Genomic DNA, 26,245 nt, shown 5'->3' on the forward strand with positions numbered 1-26,245 from the left:
CGCTGTAGATGAATATGGTATGGTGATAAGATAGTCTAAAGAAATGTGTTTTTTTTTAGTGTTTGTTTGAAACTGTGGATCCTGGGAATTCTGCATTAATGGTGCAGCACCTTGAGACGGAAGGGGAGGATTGAATTATAGATGACGTTAGTCTTATGTCCTTAGCAGAACATATGGAACGGTAGACAGAGATGATGAGGTGAGGAGATGTAGGGCAGTGCAGACCTGTGGAGAGCTTTGTGGTTGAGAACCATAGGTTTATATCGTTCTCTGTAGCAGATGGGCAACCAGTGCAATGACTGGTGCAAAGTGAAGGAATCAGTGTAGCAGTTGGAAAGAAATTTGATTCTGACGGCTGCATTCATAATAGATTGGAGAGGGGAGAGTTTAGTGAGAGGGAGACCAATAAGTGGAGCGTTGGAGAAGTCCAGACGGGAATGAATCAGAGCAACAATAAGAACTTTTGGAAAATGATTGTAGGAAATCCACTCTTTAAACATATAAAATAAAAAAAATATAAATCTTTCTTTATTTTTATATAGCGCTAACATTTTCTGCAGCGCTTCACATACATCAGGAACGCTGTCCCCATTGGGGCTCACAATTTAAATTCCCTATCTGTATGTCTTTGGAGTTTGGGAGGAAACCGGAGTACCCGGAGGAAACCCACGCAAACACAGGGAGAGCATACAAACTCCTTGCAGATGTTGTCCTTGGTGGGATTCGAACCCAGGACTCCAGCGCTGCAAGGCTGCAGTGCTAACCACTGAGCCACCGTGCCGTCCATGAAGGGAGTTTACTTTCAGGATAGAACCAAATGTAAATTATTAAAATAATACGTTCTGGGAGCTCATGAGTCATATTTTCATTGGAATTATTACAGCAGAAGTAATAGTGTTCAGAGCTCTAGTGATCTCCGTGTCTCTTTGTGTTTTGTTGTCGTCTCTCAGCTCTCATACTGGGGGTCTCGGATGAAGGCCCCTATTGTGTAGTCTCAATGACATTTTAGAAAATATTTAAAGTTACAATATTTATTTAAATTACAATTCTCATTTTTTCTAAAATGAGCTATACAGTACTCAACTTAATTAATGTATAGGTTTCGTATCAGAATTTTCCATCCTCCACTTCCTATACACATCTCTACCATTTGTACACTTAGGGCTCGTTCACACGAGATTATACGGTAAATTGTATGACTGCAACGGGAGAAAATCTCTCATTGCTCTTGAACCAATGTTAGTCAATAATGCAGGTCAGATCTTGAGTTTTTCCTTCGCTCTAAATGGAGTGAGAAAAAAAATCGCTGCATTCTGCGATTGTTGGCATGTATCAGATACAGGTCTATGGGTGTGTGTGAAACATCGGACTGGACTCTGATGTCATCTGATATACGCAGAGACAGTCAATGGATATGATGGATAGATTAATCTCTACTTCACACCTGGGATCCGACTCTTGCACAGTAGAATGTCTCCCGGTTCACGCTCTCAGCAGAGTTTGGGCCGAGTGTCATTAGCATATCGCATCGGAAGCTATACTCTGGTGTGATCTGGGCCTTAAATTGAAAATGTGATGGTGTTTTCCTTTCTGAATACCCAGGTATCGGAGCGTGTTTTCCATGTACAGTATTTGTGTTTGTGATTTCACGAGCTGTCGCTTGCTCTGCGCTCTCCAGTCCATGGAGTAATGTTATTCCTGTACTCAGCTTGTTTCTCCTGGAGACAGCTCCCAACCTGTTTACTCTGTGTTTTCTTTATTGCTGATATTGAACTTGTCAAGTGTGTTTGCTCCTCTGCAGAGTACAAACCTGCCATAACCTGCGCGCTTACTATTGTTATGCTGTGCTCAGCCCCAATGAAGCCCTTGGTCACACCTGCCGACAGCTCACGTCATGTCATACGGTGGCTTTGGGGAGTTTCCAGTTGGGATTGTTAGGTGCTTGTGTTGTGATGCTGATGTCATGTCTATAGTAATGAAGTCCAGGCATCCAAGCTTCTGCTGGTAATTACAGGTGTTATATTACCAGTGTATGAGAATGAGGTAGATTACCAGGGTATAAGAATGAGGTAGTGCTCTTCTCGTTAAGTGGCAGAGCGTGCCAACAGCTAATTCCTCTCTTGTGAAAATTAAGCGCCTTATTCTGGAACACATTCCTTCGAGCAACCAATGAAGAACAGAGAGAGAAATCTCAAAGGCTTGGATTAAAAGGTTCAGAATATTTCTTGAGAAATCTTTTGGGTAGACGTCTGTTGTTGTGGTCATCTTTAGGGCAAGTTGCACTCAGCCACATATAATCCACACTATCCATGAACCCATCACTAACCGTTCTCAAACACAAATAACAACTATCCAGGCAAACATTAATGCTGCTTTTAGACAGGCTCCAATGAAGCATATCTGAGGCTATTACTTAAGTCTGAACGCAGAGTGTAAAATACGGTCCTGTGAATTGTACAGCTTATTAAAAGACAATTTAAGGACTTTTATTAATCATTATATACGAGATCCCTAGACAGTGAAGACACTGTAAGCGCTTCCCTTGCCCCTTAAAGGTTCTGCCCACTACTTGGACAACCCTTTCTCTATCATCATGTGTGCCCCAGTTAAAATAAAATTGCTTATACTCACCTCCGGTGCCATCGCCCTTCCAGTGGTGACAGTACTTGCCCTCCCAGGGCTCACATACGGTTGTTACTTTAAGGCAGTCCTGCTCTCAGCTGGCTTCACTCTCTCCACATTCAGACAAATCGATCATCAAGAGGAAGTCATGACTGTGGCTGTTAGTTCAAGTTTCCTCAATGTGATTGATACGTCCTAAGACGGGAAAAAGAAGCCAGTGCTGATTGGGCACAGAATGTAACAATGTCATGTGATCCCCAGTAGAGCGAGTGCCAACACCACTGGGAACAGCCCCGGCACGGGAGGTGAGTATAAGGTATGTTATTTTCATGGGGGCAAACAATGATTGAGAAGGGGTTATCCAAGTAGTGGATAACAACTTTAATGCGTTGTAGAGCAAGATGTCAGTAAAACTGCTCAGGGATTACAGTACATTTGCTGTGTAGTAAGCACAGCCTGTCACTGCCCTGGCGGTGCTCCAATGCCTAAAAGTAAGCAGCAGCAGGGAAAATATATCTTCCTTTTCTCCCTGCAGCCTCACTTTCTATTTGACTGCTGCACATTTTTAAAACTGTATTTACCTGCAGAGAAACACTATGGCTGCAGGTAAGTACCATTTTATTTTTTTGTTGACAACTTCTCTTTAAACTGATAGATTCAGTCCATGATTTTCTTCAGTGCATTCATCTTTCCTATAGTAAGTTATTAAAAGGAACTATTCAAAATGGGTTTTTGTTCCACCCAATTGGCCCATATAGTTCAAAACATGATATTATTTTGGCCTTACCATTGTCCTCCATTAGATTATAGGCTTATAGTGGTTGCTCCTTCAATGTCTAAGGGGTACTTTGCACGCTGCGACATCGCTAGCTGATGCTAGCGATGCCGAGCGCGATAGCCCCCGCCCCCGTCGCACATGCGATATGTATTGCGAGCTGCCATAATGAACATTATCGCTACAGCAGCGTCACACACACTTCGGCGACGTCGCTGTGACTGCCGAACAGTCCCTCCTTCAAGGGGGAGAGCGTTCAGCGTCACGGCGATGTCACTAAGCGGATGGCCAATAGCAGCGGAGGGGCGGGGATGAGCGGGATGTAAACATCCCACCCACCTTCTCCCTTCCGCATTGCCGGTGGACGTCGGGCGCAGGTAAGGAGATGTTTGTCGCTCCTGCGGCTTCACACACAGCGATGTGTAGAGCTGCAGGAACGACAAACAACATCGTACCTGCGGACGTACCGACATTATGAAAATGAACGACGTGACACAGATCACCGATTTTTGACTGTTTCACGCTCGTTCATCTTCTCTCCTAGGGTTTACACGTTGCGACATCGTTACCGGCGCCGGATGTGCGTCACTTTCGATTTGACCCCGACGATATCGCAATAGCGATGTCACAACGTGCAAAGTACCCCTAACAGGTCGCTGGAGCTCCTGATCTGATGAATGGATGCCAGCAGGAAAACCCAGAGCCAAATGTGAATTTTCGCAATGAAGAAGCTGAATCACATTGTGTCCTGTTAAGATCAACACTTCATTGGATGTGCTAAGTGTGCTAGAACAAGAGGGGCTCTCTGTTCTGGGGGTCTTAATGGGGAACCCCTCTATAGTCTTACTATGTCCACTAGGGCAAACATAACCTTCTTTACCACCAGTCAGCATCCTTTCCTGAGGTAGAGCCGGTACGAGGAAAAAGTAGGCCATTACCGACTGTGCACCTTGTCTCTTCCTACACGTGACTACCTTGTACAAGCTCCAATGCAATCGGACAAGCAGAAAAGTGTAATTAGCAACTAAGGTTTCCGATTTGCAGCAGTTAAGTGAGAACGAGTCTTGTACGCAGACACTTTTATTTATGTAGCTTCTCCGTCATTATTTTTTTGCCAAGCTGCCGAGAGAAAGAGGTTTTGTGACCTAGATAGGAATGAGTCTGGTGAGCGATGTACGCTTGATCCCAACTGCTACTTGCAATATGTGTGATGGAAGAAAATGAATGGGTCTCAGTGTGTGTCAGACAACAAGAAAATTAAGCTTGTGAATCATGGTCCGGAGAACGTTATATACTTCTCTGATCATTAATTTAATGCTGCTACATGCATGAAGAAGAGAGTCTCAGTCGCATTTGTCCTCATCACTGTTTGGACAAGGTTCACTCGTAATGTAGGATTTCACTCTCAGTGAATAATGGGCTTTATTAAATTTATGAGATGGAAAGACTTTTTGAATATTTTTTTTTAAATAGTTTAAAGTCAGAATTAAAATGTAGCTTTGCTCTAGGACATGGTTTTATGGTTCAAATCTACATGTTTATTAAGGCTGACAATATGTTGTTTTCCTTATGTTTTGCTGATCTTGAGGCACTATGACTAAAGGACCTGTCACACACAGAGATAAATTTTTGGCAGATCTGTGGTTGCAGGGAAATCATGGACATATTGTTCCATTTGTACACAGCCACAAACCTGCCACTGATTGTCCACAATTTCAGTGCAACCACAGATCTGCAGCAGATTTATCTCTGTGTGTGACAGGGCCTTTACACTACCGCCACATCCAGATAAGCAGTCACAATTCTTATTTTGGTGCAGAAATTTTTCACCAGGCACTTTGAAGCAGCTTTATGCTGGTAATCGCTACTTCTCCCACACTATACAGTGGGGTGGTGTATTTTTTACGCAACGGTCCCGGATCCGGGCTTTGCTTCCTTCACCCTGGTCTACTGAATCTTGTTGTGCTCCATGTTGGGCTTTGCAGGTGGCTTGGCATGATCCATTGTATTCATCTACCTGGGCCTATACTAGACTTTTATTTTGTCTGTGCACGACAATCTGTTCCCAGTGTCCCAGGACTTCTTCTACCAGTCTGTGGTCTCCGGGATGCCTACTGTCTGCTACCAGCCTGTGGTCTTCAGGATGTCTCCTGTCTGCTACCAGCCTGTGGTCTTCAGGATGTCTCCTGTCTGCTACCAGTCTGTGGTCTCCAGGATGTCTCCTGTCTGCTACCAGCCTGTGGTCTTCAGGATGTCTCCTGTCTGCTACCAGTCTGTGGTTTCCAGGATGTCTCCTGTCTGCTACCAGCCTGTGGTCTTCAGGATGTCTCCTGTCTGCTACCAGTCTGTGGTCTCCAGGATGTCTCCTGTCTGCTACCAGTCTGTGATCTCCAGGATGTCTCCTGTCTGCTACCAGTCTGTGATCTCCAGGATGTCTCCTGTCTGCTACCAGTCTGTGATCTCCAGGATGTCTCCTGTCTGCTACCAGTCTGTTGTCTCCAGGATGTCTCCTGTCTGCTGCCAGTCTGTGGTTTCCAGGATGTCTCCTGTCTGCTGCCAGTCTGTGGTTTCCAGGATGTCTCCTGTCTGCTACCAGTCTGTGGTCTCCAGGATGTCTCCTGGCTGCTATCAGTCTGTGGTCTCCAGGATGTCAGTCTGTGGTTTCCAGGATGTCTCTTGTCTGCTACCAATCTGTAGTCTCCAGGATGTCTCCTGGCTGCTACCAATCTGTGGTCTCCAGGATGTCTCCTGTCTGCTACCAGTCTGTGGTCTCCAGGATGTCTCCTGTCTGCTATCAGTCTGTGGTCTCCAGAATGTCTCCTGTCTGCTATCAGTCTGTGGTCTCCAGAATATCTCCTGTCTGCTGCCAGTCTGTGGTTTCCAGAATGTCTCCTGGCTGCTATCAGTCTGTGGTCTCCAGAATGTCTCCTGTCTGCTACCAGTCTGTGGTCTCCAGAATGTCTCCTGTCTGCTACCAGTCTGTGGTCTCCAGAATGTCTCCTGGCTGCTATCAGTCTGTGGTCTCCAGAATGTCTCCTGTCTGCTACCAGTCTGTGGTCTCCAGGATGTCTCCTGTCTGCTTCCAGTCTGTGGTTTCCAGAATGTCTCCTGGCTGCTATCAGTCTGTGGTCTCCAGAATGTCTCCTGTCTGCTACCAGTCTGTGGTCTCCAGAATGTCTCCTGTCTGCTACCAGTCTGTGGTCTCCAGAATGTCTCCTGTCTGCTATCAGTCTGTGGTCTCCAGGATGTCTCCTGTCTGCTACCAGTCTGTGGTCTCCAGGATGTCTCCTGTCTGCTACCAGTCTGTGGTCTCCAGGATGTCTCCTGTCTGCTACCAGTCTGTGGTTTTCAGGATGTCTCCTGTCTGCTACCAGTCTGTTGTCTCCAGGATGTCTCTTGTCTGCTACTAATCTGTGGTCTCCAGGATGTCTCCTGTCTGCTACCAGTCTGTTGTCTCCATGATGTCTCCTGTCTGCTACCAGTCTGTGGTCTCCAGGATGTCTCCTGTCTGCTACCAGTCTGTGGTCTCCAGGATGTCGCCTGTCTGCTGCCAGTCTGTGGTTTCCAGGATGTCTCTTGTCTGCTACCAGTCTGTGGTCTCCAGGATGTCTCCTGTCTGCTACCAGTCTGTTGTTTCCAGGATGTCTCCTGTCTGCTACCAGTCTGTGGTCTCCAGGATGTCGCCTGTCTGCTGCCAGTCTGTGGTTTCCAGGATGTCTCTTGTCTGCTACTAATCTGTGGTCTCCAGGATGTCTCCTGTCTGCTACCAGCCTCCTGTCTGCCTTTGACTTCCAGTACCGTTACTACCGGTTTCCTGTGTGCCTCACCTGCCTGCTACACCAAAATTGCAATATCCAAGACCTGGCTAGTGCATGTCAATTGGAGGCACCTCCATCTGCTATGTGGAGGGGGTAGACTGAACTGACAGCTAGTCACTTGCAGACATGACTGGCCTGAGTTTTAGCATGGCCATAAATACCTAGTCTTGAAGTTAAGAGTGGATCCCAAACATACTTACTATAACAAAGCAGAAATTCTCCCTCCTCCAGTACAGCGTCATCTCCCCGTTACTGCTCACACCAGTAGCTCCATAACTGCTGCAGACAATCACTTAGCTCAGTGGCTTTGCAGATGTGCACAGCACGAGCTGTCAAGCTCAGTGATTGGCTGCAGCAGTGATGTAAGCTATCAATGTGATGTCACCGCTGCAGTGAAAACATAGGGACTGCAGCAGTGGTGGAGAGCCGTCGCTGAACCCAGGGAGGTTGAGTATCTGTTCTTTTATGTTACATATATAAAAGCATTTTGGCTAATCTTATTTTAGGAGAGTGCCGTTCTGTAAGGGAATGTTCAGATATTTTGGATTAGCTTATGGCAAATCAGATACGTATAATACAAAGAATCTGCAGCTTAAATCTGATGCTGTGTGTCCAATCGGCTGAAGGATTTGCAGCGTTCTTACTTTACTGCACTGAATATAGCTAATGCTGTAGAATAGTCAATATTTTACATTGATTTTCCAAGCTGCTTGTGAATGGGACATAATACCCCTTTCATTTGTGTTGGGTGCATCATATTGGTGAATGTAATGGGAATTTAGGTGTGGAATCCGTACCTAATCATCAATCCTAATGTGTGAACATGGATTAAAATGGACTTGTTCTGGGGTCTTTCAAAAGGGATATTTTTTTATCCGAGACCCCTCCATTAAAGAGTAAAATAATCTTGTGATTTGGAGCTAGTCTTAAGGGGATTTCCAATTACACAAGGCATTATTCTTAAAAAAAAAACAAAACAAAATCGGCCTTACCTACTACCTGCCAATCCATCACATCTTCTCCAGCTGCTGCTCCCGGTCTTTGTTGACATGGCTATAGTGGTTACACCACAACTTCAGCACGTGACCGCTGCCACCAATCACTGATCTCAGCGGTAATTGCAAAACAGACTTCACATGACCGCTAAGCCTAGCAATTTGCTGCCTAGCCTATGTTTTGGGCACATTTATTGTAGCATTTTCCAGTTTCCAGATGCCTCGCACACAGGTTTCAATTTTGCACTCTTTAGAGGTGGCAGCTCATGAAGGGCTGTGTATTTTTCACCTTCCATTATATTTGATAGGACCAGGTTCAGAGTCCAGATAAACAATACTATTGGAAAACGATGAAAAGTTAGAAACTGCATGTGAAACCTAAAAATTGCAACAGTTTATTATCAGCGGGAACAGGACGGTGTGATGTGTCTCTGTCACAAATTGTTTTCAACAATGAGGAAAATATATCAAACCGAAAATATGTGTATTATATAAAGCCGGTTATAGGATCTTATAAACCAGAAAATACCGGGGATGGCCAAATGGATACATGGAGGTTAACTGCTGGAACTTGTCAGCATCGGACAAATGAAATTACTGAGGTTTTACGGAAAAAAAAGTCTCTGATGATTTCACAATTTCCAGTAATTTTACAGATTTGTCTTCTGCTAAATGTCATTATACTTGAGTGATGCTGGGAAAGTCTGATTCTCACATTACCTGTAGTTACCTGAATGTAAAGCACTTGAGCTATCGCACTGTAATTCAATGTGCACCGTATCCATTTATATGGCTAAAATATATAAAAAATTAGGAAAAGTATATGCTATATGATGCAAACAGTAACATTATCCTTGCCTTCTGATTGGAGAAGTAGCTGATGGTCACGGATCTACACTATTACCTTTCTAGTACTGCGTAGGACGCCATCTTTTTGGTCTAAGAGCAGCTATAATGTCCTATTGCATGAATGCATTAGGGTGCTAGTGAAGGAAGGTGCGGACGCCGGGCCATGAGGGCTCTGCAATCCTTTGCCAGAGAGAACCAGTGCTTGCAAACTGCTTCGGGTGGGGTGTGTGACACTTTTCAGGGTAGTGTCTTTCACCGCACAGCCGGTAACCGTCGTAGACGAAGCAAAGAGACACAGGACACTGGAGAACTCTTGACAAAACAACAGTAAATGGTTTAACAGTAAACGGTAGATCTTCCACCTTCACAACAGATATGGCCACACTTATACGGTTCTGCTGCTGCTTTCTTCCGGGGAACTCAGTCTCTGTCAATCCCGCTATCTGAGACATAGTCCTCCAGCTTCCGGACATACATCAACTCCTTCCTCTTTCTTACTCTTCAGTTAACTGTTGTCCTCTCACTGCTTCGGACGGCTTCTAGTCACTCAACTTCCTTTGGCCCATCTCAGGTACTCTACCCTGATGGCTGTCTAGACCCTGGACTCTTCTAATCCTGTCTCGAGGTGAGTCGTAGGCTCTGGACCCTTGGAGGATACCTCAGTATTCTCTACGGACACAAGTTACAGAGTCACTTCTTCACTTCAGGAATCCTAAGGCAGAACTGGCACCCCACAAGGCCCGTCTTTCCAACCAACCCACTGGCCACCTGTTACTCCTCCCACCTCGCTCTAAGCTCCATCTGTAACTAAGAAGTGGCTAATACTGCTACATCTGTACAACCTTAATACATTATGCATTAAACTACTTTACATTGGGATAATGCATATAAACCAGCATAAAACACAATAGGAGTTGGAGTAACAGGACCACCTCCTACACTAGAATAAAATCTGAGGGATAATAATGGGATGATACCATGACAGCATTACACAGGTTACATTTACACATCTGTGTGCCACGGTCTGTGATGCATGGACCGGCCGCAGATCTCCTGAGCATAAACAAGTCTTTCAAATTTGGGTCAGAAGACAAGCGACCTGTCCGTGCATCGTGGACCATACCGGGACCGCAACACATGGATGTGTAAATCCATTTGGATGAGATTGAGTGACTGCAGCCAAGGATGGCTGCCATAGATTTCAGGTTCTTAAATTCTGGAACAAAGGGAGGTCTTTAATTTCCAGGTAAGTTATTTTAATACATAAATGATTTTGAAAATCGAAAAAACATAAAGTGAACCTTTTTAGGCATATGACCAAAAGTCACTCCATAGAACAATAGTAGAAAGCCCATTGTAGTAGTTAACCAAAACTAGCTGGGTTGGAATGTGAATTCGAGCGTAATCAGTCCTTGCTATCCACAATCCAGGGCTTCTGCATCTGACTATTCCTCACTGGAGTCTGAATTTTTGATCATTTTTTTTTTAGTTTAAATGCAGAAGATTACAACATTTTTAGCTAAAAGGCCTAAATTCATTCTCCGCATAAAGCCTGTCCTTCACCTAGAAGCAATGTAACCAGCTGGATGCAGTTTATGTTCTCATTACTAACACATCTCAGCACATGTGGAACATGCTTAATTTTTAATGTGCAGACATTTACTGTTTCCAATCAGCATACTCGTTCTGCTTTGACCCCTGAGTAATTTCTGCTACCCAAAGACGTTTAGTGGCAAAATGTCCAGGAAGGGAATTAGTGCAAGGTCACTTGTAGTGTTCTGCTGCGGAGAGAAGAATGAATTGTCCAATCCAAAGCCTTGAATTACAGTTGTGATTCACTGTATTGTTGACCTACAGTCCCTCTGTTTGAATCTACAGCACTGGAAAATCCATGTTGCCCTTTTTGATGCTTTTGCTCATTAACATATTAACTTATTGATATTTAGAGAAACTCTTATTTCACGATTATCTTGTCGTATAAACTGGCTGCCAATCATTTGATGAACGAGCAAAACCCTTGTTCATTGGGTGAAATCTTTAATCCAGAATAAAAGATCATCATTCTCGGCAGCCTATGTGTTCTGAGCAATCTAGCACATCATTTACTTTAGTCTGCAGGCTTTAAAATGACCGCTGATTGGAAAAACCTCTTCCTAAACTACTCATCTTGTCCAATGGGCACAACATAATGCTTCATTTCCATTGTGGTGTCACTACAAAAGAAGTTAACCCTTTCCTAATTGTTGGTGAGGCGCTACTGTGAGGTGGTTATCAGAGAAGTGATTATAAGCTGCACAAGTCTATCCTTAGCTGCAGTAATCTCTTAAAAGGTTTGACCACTACTTTGACAACCCCTTCTAAATCCCTATGTTTCCTCTCAGTAAATTAATAACATTAATACTCACCTCCGGTGCTGGCACCATTCGAGCAATGTTATCACTGGCTCTCCCAAGGATTGAGTGACATTATGTTATGGGATCCCTGTGGCCAATCAATGCTACACTTTACTCTTCCCATCTTCGTACAAATCAGACATCCAGAGGAAGTGAGCGGGCAGCTGCAGCTCTCGCTTCCTTTGGATGACTCATTTGTCCAGAGGAGGGGAGAATGAAGCGCAGCACTGATTGGCCACAGGGATCGTGTAACATAACAATGTTACATGATCCCCAGGAGAGCCATTTCTAACAATGCTGGTATGGTGCTAGCACCAGTGGTGAGTATAAGTGTTATTACGCTAATGGAGGAACATAGGGTTTAAGAAGGGGTTGTCCAAGAAGTGGACAACCCTTTTAGTTTTACAACATAAATAAGTGTGAATTTTTTTTTTCTTTCAAGCTTCTACAAAATTAAGAAGATGAATGAAAGGTGAATAAACAGATATTTTTCAAATTTTGGCATGGACGTCCGCCACAGATGATGAGTCTCAAATATACTGCTCAAAAAAATAAAGAAAACACTTAAACAACAAATTGGTATTTTAATGTTCCCTTTATTTTTTTGAGCAGTATATAATTTTGGTCTCTCTAATGAGGCTCAGACATGGTCTTGGTCACTTTGGAGATGCCTCAGTAGAAAATGTTTGTGAGGCTCTGCCATGGAAAATAATTTTGTGGTGTGCATGCACAACCATCGCTCCATTTAAACATTGACCCACCATAGCGGTGGAGACCCCCCAAGTTATACCCTATCCAGTGGATAAGTGATAACTGGCATTTATGATACAACCCCTTTAATGTCTATGGCCAAACCGTAATACCAGTTTTTGCACACGTGACTGTATCTAGTGATTCCATACGATATAATCCATACACAATACAGTACAGAATATTTGTAGGGTGAGATTATGTAATTAAAAAAACCTCTATCCTGCTTTTGTGGGTGTCTGGGTAGACCCCTGGGGTGCATCTCCATTTCTATTGCACTAACCTGCTGTTTAACTTCTGTGCTAGACTTTTCTTTCCGGATCCTAATAATAATGATGAGTGCAATATAAGTCTATAAGTCTTGTACATAAAAGCAGCATTATGTAATATTCCACAATCCGTCATTTAAATCCAGCATGGATTGTGCTTTTATTCTCATATTAATGGATACCAGCTTGGTGAAGCTCGTTACACGGGATGGCAGGAGATGTGACCGCGGTCACTGCAATATCATTTGTATCCATTTTTGCCAAATCGGTGACTGTGTAGGGAATTATTCAGGTCATCCCCGAAGATATATTTATATATATTTTTTTCCAAACATTTTATTACATTAGGAGCTGGAGCATCAGGCATCTTCCAGAGAAGATTTATCTTTCATTCACAGTAATGGATGAGCAAGGAGAAGGAAGAGCTTCTCTCCTTGAGAGAGCCCCACCGTGGCAATGCCATTTAAAGTGTGAATCAGGATTTAAACCCTTTGTGAGTGATAGATTGCTGCTTCCCGAGCCCCTGGTGATTTCAGCTTTCAGCTTTACACATCCTCCAGATGAATGCTCTGTGCTGATTTCTGCTGTCTCTGGACACCAATTTTTCTATGGCAGGGCTGTACAGCGTAAGCATCTATCTGCGGGATCCAGCACATAGCCAGTAAAAATATGACGTCTTAAGCTGATCCCATGGCCTAAAACACATAGATTTTTTTTTTCTGCAATGTGGAAAATCAGAATCACAGAATGAATTGCATTGAACTACATGGGATATTCTCATCTGGGTTTATAGACTAGTCTTGTTATATCCTGAATATTAGCGCAGTCTGTGTCTACTTTATGCGCTGCTTTGTTTGTTCGCATTTTTTTATGACATCTTTAGGGTATGTTCACACAGGGCTTTTTTGGTAAGTTTTTGGCTGGAAGCACATCTATGTGTCACGCTCCCCGGCTCCCCTGTCACACTCCCTGGCTCCCCGGCCACACTCTCCGGCTCCCCTGCCTCGCTTCCCGGCTCCCCTGCCACGCTCCCCGGCTCCCCTGCCTCGCTTCCCGGCTCCTATGCCAGGCGTCCCCCGCTCCACAGCCTCCATGCCCCATCACCTGCAGTCCCCAGGCAGCCTGGTCCCCGCTCCCGGCGCCCGTCGGCAACCCTGCTCCAGCCCGGCTCTCCTGTTCACCGCACCCTGCTCTGGCTTCTGGCACCCGGGCCTCGCGCATGTGCATTAGGGCGCGCGTTCGGTCATTGACCCTCTCTTAAAGGGCCAGTGTCCTCCAACAGGATATTGAAGAATCAGGTACAGGGTATATAGGGAGATCCTTTCCAAGTGGGCGGGGCCTGTTCTTCGTGTTTTGCTAAGCTAGGAGTCAGGTCTCCTTGTGTCTTGTGGTATACTTACCTATCTCTCTCCTAGAGCCGCTCCTGCCTCGCCAACCGGTTCTGACGATACCCGAACCCCGAACGGTGACGGTCTGCCATCCCGTCAAGTTCATACCATCTCCGATCCCTGTGGTGACCCGTCTTCTCGCTCCGTCGGTTCCGGACTCTGCCTGACGTCATCTCGGCCTCCGAACCTGAGCTCCGTCACCCGGACTACCTTCAGTGACTCCGTGGTCCCAGGGACTTCTACACTCCTCTGAACGGACTGTCCTGCTACCTGTAGTGCTCCGGCTACCGGGCACCTTGCCCTCGGTGAGGTGTTCAGCCCAGTGGATCCACCTCCTGGGTCTGCCCGTCCACCTGGCTCTAACACTATGCGAGTAAAATCGGTCCGACTGGGCTGAAAATTACTTGGCTGATTTTAGTTCACGTTAGGTGCGAGTGCAACGCAAGTGCGATGCTTTTTGCTCGCGTGTGTGTTGCGTTTGCGATGCTAGTTTCATGCAACATCTTAATTAGATAAAAGCTATTACACATGTGTCATTTAATTAACCTATGGGAATGTGCTGTCCCATTCATCTGTTGATTATTTAATGAGCAAAGTTACTGCCACACTCACAAATGTGAACGGTTGTGCGCGTGTGTGATGCTACTTTTAATCCCCTTCCATAGGAAATCATGGGGACAAATGGTGCGAGAAACTCGCAAAAAAGCAGCATGCTGCGATTTTTTTCTCAGTCCGATTTGGAATCGCAGATGAGAGCTGAATCATTGACTAACATGTGTCCGATTTCAATGCGAGATTTTCTCGCATTGCTCTACTGCGAGAAACTCGCAAGTGAGAAGCAGCCCTTAGCTGCATTTTTTAGCTGCACATTTGCTTTGGTTTTATGCAAATCCATGCTAATAAAAAGCTGCTTTTTACTGTCCCAGCAAAATGTATGAGATTTCTGAAATCTCATACACACACACACACACACACACACACAAACACGTCAGGTTTTTGTCCTGACTTTTGTCAAATACCTGCATTTTTGGTCATGTTTTTAAAGAATGAGCATGTCAATTCTCTGCTGCAGATTTGTGGCGTTTTTTCATTGGTACAATCCATTTTGTAGACAAAAAGCAGTAAATCCGCACCAAATCTGCAGCAAAAACGCCACTAAAAACGCACCAAAAACGCTGATGACTTAAAAGAGATTTCCTGCCACAAGATCAGGTTTTGGTCAGGAAAAAAACTTAGGAAAAAAGCCCTGTGTGAACATAGCCTTATGCTGATGGGATGCCTTCATATTTTGGCAAACAATTAAGCAAATGAAGGTCTTATGTTAATTTAGAAAATTATCCCATGTGAATCCATGAATGGAAACACCACTGTTAAAAAAACAAACAAAAAAAAAACAGCCAACACTCATCAAGACTGACAGTTTGCATGCCAGTCTAGATGAAGTGTGCGCTGGAGTAATTTAATAAGAGGCATGATCCTCTTTAAAGAATTTGGGGCATCTTTTAGCTGCAATGCACCACCTCAGACAACGACTGGAGTACGTTGCTGTCTTAATTTACTCAATTTTTGTGCTGTCATTTATGATAAAGCTGTAGAGCAGAAATAGAAGGAATTTAAAGCGCACCAATCACCAGGATTTTCCTATGTAACCTAAAGCCAGTGCTATACTGGTGCTATCAGGCTGATTCTATACATACCTTTAGTGGTCCGCTCGGATGTTTAGGTTTTGAAATCCAAGAAAGTAAAGTTTATAAAATCATCAGCTTCTTGAGTGACAGCAGCTGAGGATCAGATATCTGGGGGGTATTCATAGTTATACCCTCCCTATGTTAGAATTAGCATAAGTATTATACAATCAACCTAGCAGGACCTGTAGTGAGGTCATACCATGTGACCAGAAGGGGCGGGGCCTCAGCCAATAAAGATGATATTAGAAAGCAACATTTTTCTGTTGGCTGAGGCACCGCCCCTTCTAGTCACATGGGTATGACCTCACCACAGGTCCTGCTAGGTCAATTGTATAATAAAAGACCAAAAAACAAAAAACAAAACTCCTAAAAACAATATTTATTATTATATAGTATTAAAATTGCTCTAGAATACAGAGCGTAATAACTCTTATATTATCAAAGTAGTAAACTGTCACGTGAGGTGAGTGGGAGGACAAAAGAGGTAAAAACCAACTAGTGAAAAAAGGAGCGCTGATTATCTCAACACTCAAGGTAGAGCTCTAGGTAGCATAACTCCAATCATTTTCATTTTTTCAAATCGAATAACCTATTGTTCTAGGGGATATATAGAAGGGGATAGTCTATCCCTCCCTTTTACCTACCTACCAGCGGAGGTGCACCATGAAGTATTGGTAAATTGGCAACCCTATAGTTTTAAAACTATGTATGGATTTCCAAATCTGATGCAAATACATTAATAAGCATCATCTTTTTTTCTCTCCTTTTTATTATAAAGGATTGTTTGCATCAGGGTTGCCAATTTATTTAGGTAACCATATTATGATAATGACCTGATGACTATTGTGCACTTTCCATTCTTGGTGGTGGTTTTTCTTACGACTTGCGGGTCGAAGGGACAGAATAGGGAAAGCCGACGAGGAGCGGGGGGTACCCAATACTTCATGGTGCACCTCCGCTGGTAGGTAGGTAAAAGGGAGGGATAGACTATCCCCTTCTATATATCCCCTAGAACAATAGGTTATTCGATTTGAAAAAATGAAAATGATTGGAGTTATGCTACCTAGAGCTCTACCTTGAGTGTTGAGATAATCAGCGCTCCTTTTTTCACTAGTTGGTTTTTACCTCTTTTGTCCTCCCACTCACCTCACGTGACCAGTTTACTACTTTGATAATATAAGAGTTATTACGCTCTGTATTCTAGAGCAATTTTAATACTATATAATAATAAATATTGTTTTTAGGAGTTTTGTTTTTTGTTTTTTGGTCTTTTGCACGAATACTCCTAGTCTTTCACTTGTTTTGGTTTAAATTCGATTGTATAATACTTACAGTGCTGGCCAAAAGTATTGGCACCCCTGCAATTCTGTTAGATAATACTTAGTTTCTTCCTGAAAATGATTGCAATCACAAATTCTTTGGTATTATTATCTTCATTTAATTTCTCTTAAATGAAAAAAAAATAAAATAAATTGTCATAAAGCCAAATTGGATATAATTCCAAACCAAACATGAAAAAGGGGGTGGACAAAAGTATTGGCACTCTTTGAAAAATCCTGTGATGCTTCTCTAATTTGTGTAATTAACAGCACCTGTAACTTACCTGTGGCACCTAACAGGTGCTGGCCATAATATATCCCATTTGCAGCCAGTTGACATGGATTGAAGTTGACTCAACCTCTGTCCAGTGTCCTTGTGTGCACCACATTGACCATGGAGAAAAGAAAGAAGACCAAAGAACTGTCTGAGGACTTGAGAATCCAAATTGTGAGGAAGCATGAGTAATCTCAAGGCTACAAGTCCATCTCCAAAGACCTGAAAGTTCCTGTGTCTACGGTGCGCAGTGTCATCAAGAAGCTGAAAGCCCATGGCACTGTGGCTAACCTCCCTAGATGTGGAAGGAAAAGAAAAATTGATGAGAGATTTCAATGCAAGATTGTGCGTATGGTGGATAAAGAACCTCGACTAACATCCAAACAAGTTCAAGCTGCTCTGCAGTCCGAGGGTACAACAGTGTCAACCCGTACTATCCGTCGGCGTCTGAATGAAAAGGGACCGTATGGTAGGATACCCAGGAAGACCCCACTTCTTACCCCAAGACATAAAAAAGCTAGGCTGGAGTTTGCCAAAACGTACCTGAGAAAGCCTAAAACGTTTTGGAAGAATTTTCTCTGGTCAGATAAGACAAAAGTAGAGCTTTTTGGGAAAAGCCATCAACATAGAGTTTACAGGAAAAAAAAGAGGCATTCAAAGAAAAGAACACGGTCCCTACAGTCAAACATGGCGGAGGGTCCCTGATGTTTTTGGGGTTGCTTTGCTGCCTCTAGCACTGGACTGCTTGACCGTGTGCATGACATTAAAAAAGTCTGAAGACTACCAACAAATTTTGCAGCATAATGTAGGGCCCAGTGTGAGAAAGCTGGGTCTCCCTCAGAGGTCATGGGTCTTCCAGCAGGACAATGACCCAAAACACACTTCAAAAATCACTAGAAAATGGTTTGAGAGAAAGCACTGGCAACTACTAAAGTAGCCAGCAATGAGTCCAGACCTGAATCCCATAGAACACCTGTGGAGAGATCTCAAAATGGCAGTTTGGAGAAGGCCCCCTTCAAATCTCAGGGACCTGGAGCAGTTTGCCAAAGAAGAATGGTCTAAAATTCCTGCAGAGCATTGTAAGAAACTCATTGATGGTTACCGGAAGCGGTTGTTCAAAGTCATTTTGGCTAAAGGTTGTGCAACCAAGTATTAGGCTAAGGATGGCAATACTTTTGTCTGGCCCATTTTTGGAGTTTTGTGTGAAATGATCAATGATTTGATTTTTGTTTCATTCTCTTTTGTGTTTTTTCATTGCAAGCAAAATAAATGAAGATAATAATACCAAAGAATTTGTGATTGCAATCATTTTCAGGAAGAAACTGAGCATTATCTGACAGAATTGCAGGGGTGCCAATACTTTTGGCCAGCACTGTATGCTAATTCTAACAGGGGGAGAGGATAACTATGATTACCCCCACACCCCAGATATTATCTGATCCTCAGCTGCTGTCACTCAAGAAGATGCTGATTTTATAAACTTTACTTTCTTGGATTTCAAAACCTAAACATCCGAGCTGACCACTAAAGGTATGTATAGAATCAGCCTGATAGCACCAGTATAGCACTGGCTTTAGTTTATATAGGACAATCCTATATAATTATTGATTAGTTCCCTTTTAAGGGCACATCCTTCTGAATGAAAACAATTTTTTATTTAGATTTCCATAAAATAGGTGAATCCATGTGATAAGCTATAAATACGGGCACATTTCTAGCCCGAGAAGTGGCGTTTAGCGCCTATGATTAAAGGGAACCTGTCAGGTGCAATATGCACCCAGAACCACAAGCAGTTCTGGGTGCATATTACTAATCCCTGCATTTAGTAGCAAACATAAAAAGAGCTTTTGAAAAAGTATTTCTAAAGATCCTTTATGATTTTCTAATGAGCGTAGGGACTAGTCGCAAGGGTGTTAGTTCCTGTGCTCATTCCACCCTCTTAACATGGTAGAACGCCCACAATGCAGCATCATCAATAGTAACGCACGTACCTGTGTCCGCTGTCATCACTGATCATAAATCCCGGCACTTCCGGTCATGCGCACTAGATTTCTCTGAAGCTGGGATGCATTTGCCCAGCTTCATACTGTGCATGACCGGAAGTGCCGGGATTCTGATCAGCGGTGACAGTGAACACATGTACGCACATCACTGCTGATGATGCTGCTTTGTGGGCGTGCTGCCATGATAAGAGGGCGGAATGGGCGCAGGAACAAACACCCTTGTGACTAGTCCCTACGCTCATTTGCATATCATAAAGGATCTTTAGAAATACTTTTTCTAAAGATCTCTTTATCTATGCTAGTGTATACAGGGACGGTTAGGCAGGGAATAGCAATATACACCCAGAACTGCTCGTGGTTCTGGGTGCATATTGCACCTGACAGGTTCTCTTTGTTGCGCCATAGACGCATCAGGTTTTTATAGTTTCTCATAGATCCACCTGTTTTATGGAAATCTAAGAAAAGAACATTTTTATTTGGATGGATGCGCCGCTAGCTCCCTTCTATTTCCATTCTACATGTTAACTTTGCACTGTCAGCGGATTGCCCCCCCCCCGATCGATGGATTTATCCAGTGCGCTTATTCTCCAGCAGGCGTGGTGAGCTTCATACATTTTTCTCCTTTTTCTATGATGAATTTGATGCCCAGCCGAGCTTTGCCCACTTTTCCCAGCAGAGCTGGATGGAATTGGCGTTGAAACTCCAAAAATCACACTTTTTTGCACAACTGCACATTTGCTTGTTTTTTTAGCAGTTGGATCTGCATCAGTCACTGTATATCCTAGTAATGCTTTCAAGTCTCTCAGACCTTGGTCTTCGGTTGCTGAGAACAAATCCAACAAGAATTTAGACATTTTGCATTTCTGCCAGATCCGTTAAGGAAAAAAAAAAAAAGAATTGGGTCCGAGCGTGTGTTCAGCAGGTAACAACCTGAATTACCCAGTCTCTCAGTTCTTGCCAAAGCTACTTAGAGCCAATCCTGCAAAATAGTAATCATGGAGCATTAACCATTTGTTTCCTGGCTCCAACACACCTCATTTAGAGAGGAGACGACAGTATTCCTCTCCAAAGAGTCAGCAGAGAGGTGCATCCATGCATCGCGGCGCTCGTCTGCACAGAATACAAAGGAGATAATGTCCACAGGAACAATTATCTTTAATGTACATGTCCTGACAGCACTCCCCATACACAGCACAGCCGCACAGAGCCTTTGTCATCTGACTTCATGCTTAATAATTGCTCTAAAAAAAATCCACTGTGCTTTTTCATCCTGTTTATCCGAATACTAAAAAGTTGGCTCTGAACACTTTGAGAGAGGAATTGCTGCTTATTCTGTGATTTGAGAGCTTTGTTCTTGTGTCTGTGCCATCATTTCACACTTTTTAATGCCTTTTTTGCGCCTTTTATTGGTAGACCTACGTTAAACAGTGATTTTCCAATGTTTTTTGTATATTTACCTTCTTTACAACTCCCCCGTTAGGAGCAGACTGCTCCAGACACAATGCTCGCTGTCGTAAATATGAGCCAGCAGTCTGCCTGCGATTGCTAATGTTTGTAGAAGAAGGGATTTTCATAATAAGAGGATATTGTGGAATTGCCACTTATGCAGTTCCCCAGTGTATTACTTTTATTATTTTGTATTTTAGAAGCAGCCTTAATCCCAGGGAGCTATACACCGGAAAATGGTGCAAACAGGGTTAAAGTAATTTAAACATAATATGGAACATCACTGCATAAGATGTAAAACAAGTCCAATAAACATGACTAAAGGCCCCGTTACACGCAACGACATCGCTAACGAGATATCGCTGGGGCCACGGAATTTGTGACGCACATCCGGCCTCGTTAGCGACGTAGTTGCGTTTCACACCTACGAGCGACCGCTAACGATCCAAAAAGCGGCACAAATCATTGATTGTTGACACGTCGTTCCTTTCCCAAATATCGTTGCTCTTTTGGGACGCTCTTTTGGGACGCACTTTGTTCGTCGTTCCTGAGGCAGCACACATCGCTACGTGTGACACCCCGGGAACGACGAACAACAGAGTTCCGGCGTCCTCCAGCAACGAGATGGGAGTGACGTTAATGTGGCTGCTCTCCGCCCCTCCTCTTCTATTGGTGGCCTGCTGTGTATCGTCGCTGTGACGACGCACAAACCGCCCCCTTAAAAAAGAGTTTGTTCACCGGCCACAGCGATGTCGTTAGGACGGTATGTGCGTGTAACGCGTACCTGCGATATTGTTCGCGATTTGCCCGTGACACACAAACGACGGGGGCGGGTGCGATCGCTAGCGACATCGCTAGCGATGTCGCAGCGTGTAAAGCGGTCTTTAATAATATGGGGTAGTCTGAAATCATCCTTCTCATTATTGATGGAGACGTCTGCTCTCAACCCTTAAGCGGGCTTTACACGCTGCGACATCGCTAATGCGGAGTCGTTGGGGTCACGGATTTTGTGACGCACATCCGGCCGCATTAGCTATGCTGTTGCGTGTGACACCGATAAGCAATTTTGCATCATTGCAAAAACGTGCAAAATCGCTAATCGGCGACACGGGGGTCCATTCTCAATTATCGTTACTGCAGCAGTAACGAAGTTGTTCCTCGTTCCTGCGGCAGCACACATCGCTGCGTGTGACGCCGCAGGAGCGAGGAAGCTCTCCCTACCTGCCTCCCGGCCGCTATGAGGAAGGAAGGAGGTGGGCGGGATGTTACGTCCCGCTCATCTCCGCCCCTCCGCTGCTATTGGGCGGCGGTTCAGTGACGCTTCAGTGACGTCGCTGTGACGCCGCACGGACCGCCCCCTTAGAAAGGAGGCGGTTCGCCCGTCACAGCGACGTCGCCGGGCAGGTAAGTATGTGTGACAGGTCTGGGCGATGTTGTGCGGCACGGGCAGCGATTTGCCCGTGTCGCGCAACAGATGGGGCGGGTACCCACACTAGCGATATCGGGACTGATATCGCAGTGTGTAAAGTAGCCTTTATTCTTCTTCACAATGCAGCATGTGACATGTAACCGTGAGCTTCATGGCAAAACTTGTAATGGGCCGCACTTCACAATACCTGACTTCAGCAGTCTGATCCATTCTTGTAGTATGAAATGCAAAGAGATAATATACAGACAGATATCAAGGTACATAGATAATGCAAACATTGGTGTCACAGGAACATGAATAGTGCACACAGTAAGGTCACAGTACATGAAAAATTCACATCATGATTAAATGGCACTGAAATATCGCACTTAAAGTGTATCATCTACATGTGACATCACAGCATAAGAAAAAAACATAGTGATGTCATATATAATATACAGGTATGATGCAAACATCAAGACTCAGTAAGGACCCGTTCAGTGGTCCTGTCGGGGCTTCCGTCCAAACCCCCTGCAAACTGGTTTCGGACGCATGCACCAATGGAGCCATTGACTGCAATGGTGCAGATGGAGTCACCGTATGCTCTGTTGGGCACCATTTTCGGGCCTATACGTTTTCTGGAGGTGGACACCCACCAGACGTACTAGACTGCGTTTGGGTGTCCACCTTCAGAAAGTGCATATGCCAAAAAATGGTGCACGACAAAGCATACGATGACTCCATCTGCACTATTATAGTCAATGGGGTTTGGACAGAAGCCCCGACAGGACTACTGAACGGAGGTCAGAACGCAGTGTGAAAGCGGTCTAATAGAATAATGGAAAAATAAAGAAGGGACAAATTTAGACAGGTCTACAAAGGGTTCCTATTATGCAAGCTTAAGTGCATACGTGGTAATAAATGAAAAAAAAATAAGGTTTTACGTAAGATTACTGCATCTGATCCACCTGGTTCTTTTACAGACTAAAGATCCCAGCTGCACAGTCTCTAATGGCCCCTGCGTAGACTGAAACCAACCTAACCGGATAACTCAGATGACCACTCGGACCAGTAGCTCCCTAAGCGGCCTTCGAGGGTTCCACGCACCTCCTTAAGAAATTGGGGGAAGGTGCAGCGTAAAAAAAAGGTAAATCAAAAATAATAATAAGCAAGTAAAAACACAAATCAAACATCCTAAAGTTTCAAGCAGGTTCCTCTTTAGAAATATCACCAGCAGGGAATGGAAGCCTGGGGAGGGTTTAAATAGTTACACTCGCAGGTGATAAGACTGAATTACCTAATCGAAGACACCTGTTCGCAGAAAGGCAATGTGTACACCAGACGTAAACACAAAGACAAATAGTTCAGAACCCAGACAGCGACCAAACCTGACTGTGGGTCAGTGGAGAGGGAAATGGACCACAGCACAGGAGGCCTCCAGATCAATTCTAAGACAATTCCATAATAAAACTTCATCATTCAGTTCTCCACCCTGCCTACATCACTACCTGTATTGTATAGCTAAATAGAAATGGCCCAATTTTGTTGTTAGGCCCCATAGTGACTGCTGTGCCTACTACCCTAGTGACTACATTTACTACTCTTACAACTCTACATGTTCTAATTGGCGCACTGGGGACTAGTCACATAGGCGGGTACCTTGGAGCTTCTCCCCTCCCACTACCCAAGACTGACAGGTATCTGCCTATATGCGTACGTAGACCGAGACCTATATACAATGATAAAACAGGGAGGCTTTAGCACCTACTTACACCATCCAGCCTATGCAACTAAGTCTCAGCATACCAAGTACAATGACATCACAAGAACACCTCAACCTCAAGCCACATTCTGCACAGTACTTTTGGAAAACTGTGCTGGTATCATACTGTGGGAGGGAAAGGGGGGGTAAGGGCATCATACTGTGGAAAGAAGAGGTGGTGTGGGGGCATCATACTGTGGGAGAGAGAGGTGGTGTGAGGGCATCATACTGTGGGAAGGAAGAGGTGGTATGGGGGCATCATACTGTGAGAGTGAGAGGTAGTGTGGGGGCATCATACTGTGGGAAGGAGAGGTGAGGTGGCGGCATCAACTGTGGGAGGAAAAGGTGGTGTGGGGGCATCATACTATGGAAGGAAAAGGTGGTGTACGGGCATCATACTCGGTGAGGAAGATGTGGTGTGGGAGCATCATACTGAGGGAGGGAGTGGTGGGATGGCGGCATCATACTGTGGGAGGAGAGGTGGGGTAGGGTATCATACTATGGGAGGAAAAGGTGGGGTGGGCACATCAGACTGTGGGAGGAGAAGTGGAGTGGGGTATCATACTGTGGGAGGAAAAGGTGGAGTGGGAGCATCATACTGTGAGACGGAGTGATGGTGTGCATGCATCATACTGTGGAAGGGAGTGGTGGTGTGCGCCCATCATATTATGGGAGGGAAAGGTGAGGTGGGGCATCATACTGTAGGAGGGAAAGGTGGGGGCATCATACTGAGGGAGAGAGAGGTGGAGTGGGGACATCATATTTTGTGGGGTGGCTAGGGATGTCTTCTGTAGGTAAGGAGAGTTTGACGTTTCTATTTCTGGTCATCTCTATAGTAGGCAGCATAAACGACTATTGATTTATCGCCCAATAGTGGGAATATTATAGCGATATACTACCGATGTCTATAATAGGACAACGTCTCATCTACAGTTTATTGCATTTATTGGATACAGAACAGAGCGTGATCCATGATGTAATAAAGGCTGCTCTAAATGGTGTATTTTGCTTGTGGTGCCAGGAGAGACCGTTGATTTTGCTGCTTCATTGGAAGTTTGTTTTTATCTGTTTTCTCTTAAAGAGAACCTGTCTGGTCCCCTATGTCCTCCAACCCAGCAGCATTCATATCTGCATGACAAAATTCCCTGCCTAACCAGCCCTGTCTAATGTTTTTCCCTAAAGTCAATGTTTAAAAATACTATTTATAAACTGCACTGTTCCTATTATAATTAGGCCTGTGACTAGTCGAAGGGGTGTTGTTTCCCCAGACTAGTTGGCCCTCTTTCCATGTTATCATGTCCCAATGGGCGTCATCGCCAGCTCCTGGAACTCTTGCGCATGTGTGCGGATTTATTCACTCTCATCTGAAGCCTTGTGTACACTTCCTAACTTGAGCAAGGTGCACTGCTCAAGAAGAAGTGCTGAAGCCATTAATTCAATCAAGCGCAGTGTGCCTCTCTGAAGCTGGGAAGTGTACACCTGGCTTCAGAGAGGCAAAGCGCGCATGCGTGAGATTTCCAGGAGCGTGTCAGCCCACCCACACAGGAATATAGGAGTTGTGGCAGTGTGCTCAATGCACACTGTCATGATTTTGGGGATGGAAGTTGGCTATACACCTTAGATAGCTGTCTCTAGTCTCCCTTTTATACTTGCAAGCCAAGCTTGTTCCTCGAAGTGTACACCATGCTTCTGAGGCGCACTGATGCGGTCGAAATGAGCCGCACACTTGCGCAAGATTTTCAGGAGCTGGCGCTGATGGCATGAGATTTCCAGGAGCGTGTCAGCCCACCCACACGGGAATATGGGAGTTGTGGCAGTGTGCTCAATGCACACTGTCATGATTTTGGGGATGGAAGTTGGCTATACACCTTAGATAGCGGTTTCTAGTCTCTCTTTTATACATGCAAGCCAAGCTTGTTCCTCGAAGTGTACACCATGCTTCTGAGGCGCACTGACGCGGTCGAAATGAGCTGCACACTTGCGCAAGATTTTCAGGAGCTAGCGCTGATGGCGTCTCATGGAAATCACATTATCACAGGGATGTGATAACATGGAAAAAGGACCGACTTCTCTGTTGAAACAACGCCCCATCGACTAGTCAAGGCCCTAATTAGCATAGGAACACACGAGTTTATAAATTCTTTTTTTAATCTTATATATTAGTGAAAAACATTATACCGGGCTGGTTAGGCAAGTAGCTTAGTCAAATAGATAGGAATGCTGCTGGGTTGGAGGGCATAGTGGATACGACAGGTTCCCTTTAAGACAAAGGGACTAATAATACCATTATGTTGGGGAATTATTGCTTATGCAATTCGCATTTAATATTCCGTTCTCCCTTTTTTCTTTATAGAATAGTTGTAAAGACTGAGGGTTCTTGTGAGTGTCGCTGGAGCGAGAACAATACTTGTATTTGTCCCTTATGTGTATGAATAGGGCTGTTGTATCACAGATAAGTGCACACGTTTGTGTACACAGAGGCCGAT

At 44.4% G+C, this 26,245-nt stretch overlaps 1 protein-coding gene across 4 annotated transcripts in view; it reads left to right on the forward strand.

Moving 5' to 3' along the window:
* The window catches only part of PTPRF (protein tyrosine phosphatase receptor type F), a 1,173,234-nt gene that overhangs the window by 625,333 nt on the left and 521,656 nt on the right, over positions 1-26,245 (forward strand). For 3 of the 4 annotated variants that reach the window (XM_075320465.1, XM_075320466.1, XM_075320464.1), the window contains one exon: positions 22,981-23,144. The exons of the other annotated variant lie outside the window; for it this stretch is intronic. The gene's annotated coding sequence lies outside the window, so the exon portion shown is untranslated. The remainder of the gene's footprint in view (positions 1-22,980; positions 23,145-26,245) is intronic. 4 annotated transcript variants of the gene reach the window in all.

The sequence above is a fragment of the Anomaloglossus baeobatrachus genome, chromosome 8 (genome assembly GCF_048569485.1).
Source record: "Anomaloglossus baeobatrachus isolate aAnoBae1 chromosome 8, aAnoBae1.hap1, whole genome shotgun sequence".
Taxonomy (NCBI): domain Eukaryota; kingdom Metazoa; phylum Chordata; class Amphibia; order Anura; family Aromobatidae; genus Anomaloglossus; species Anomaloglossus baeobatrachus.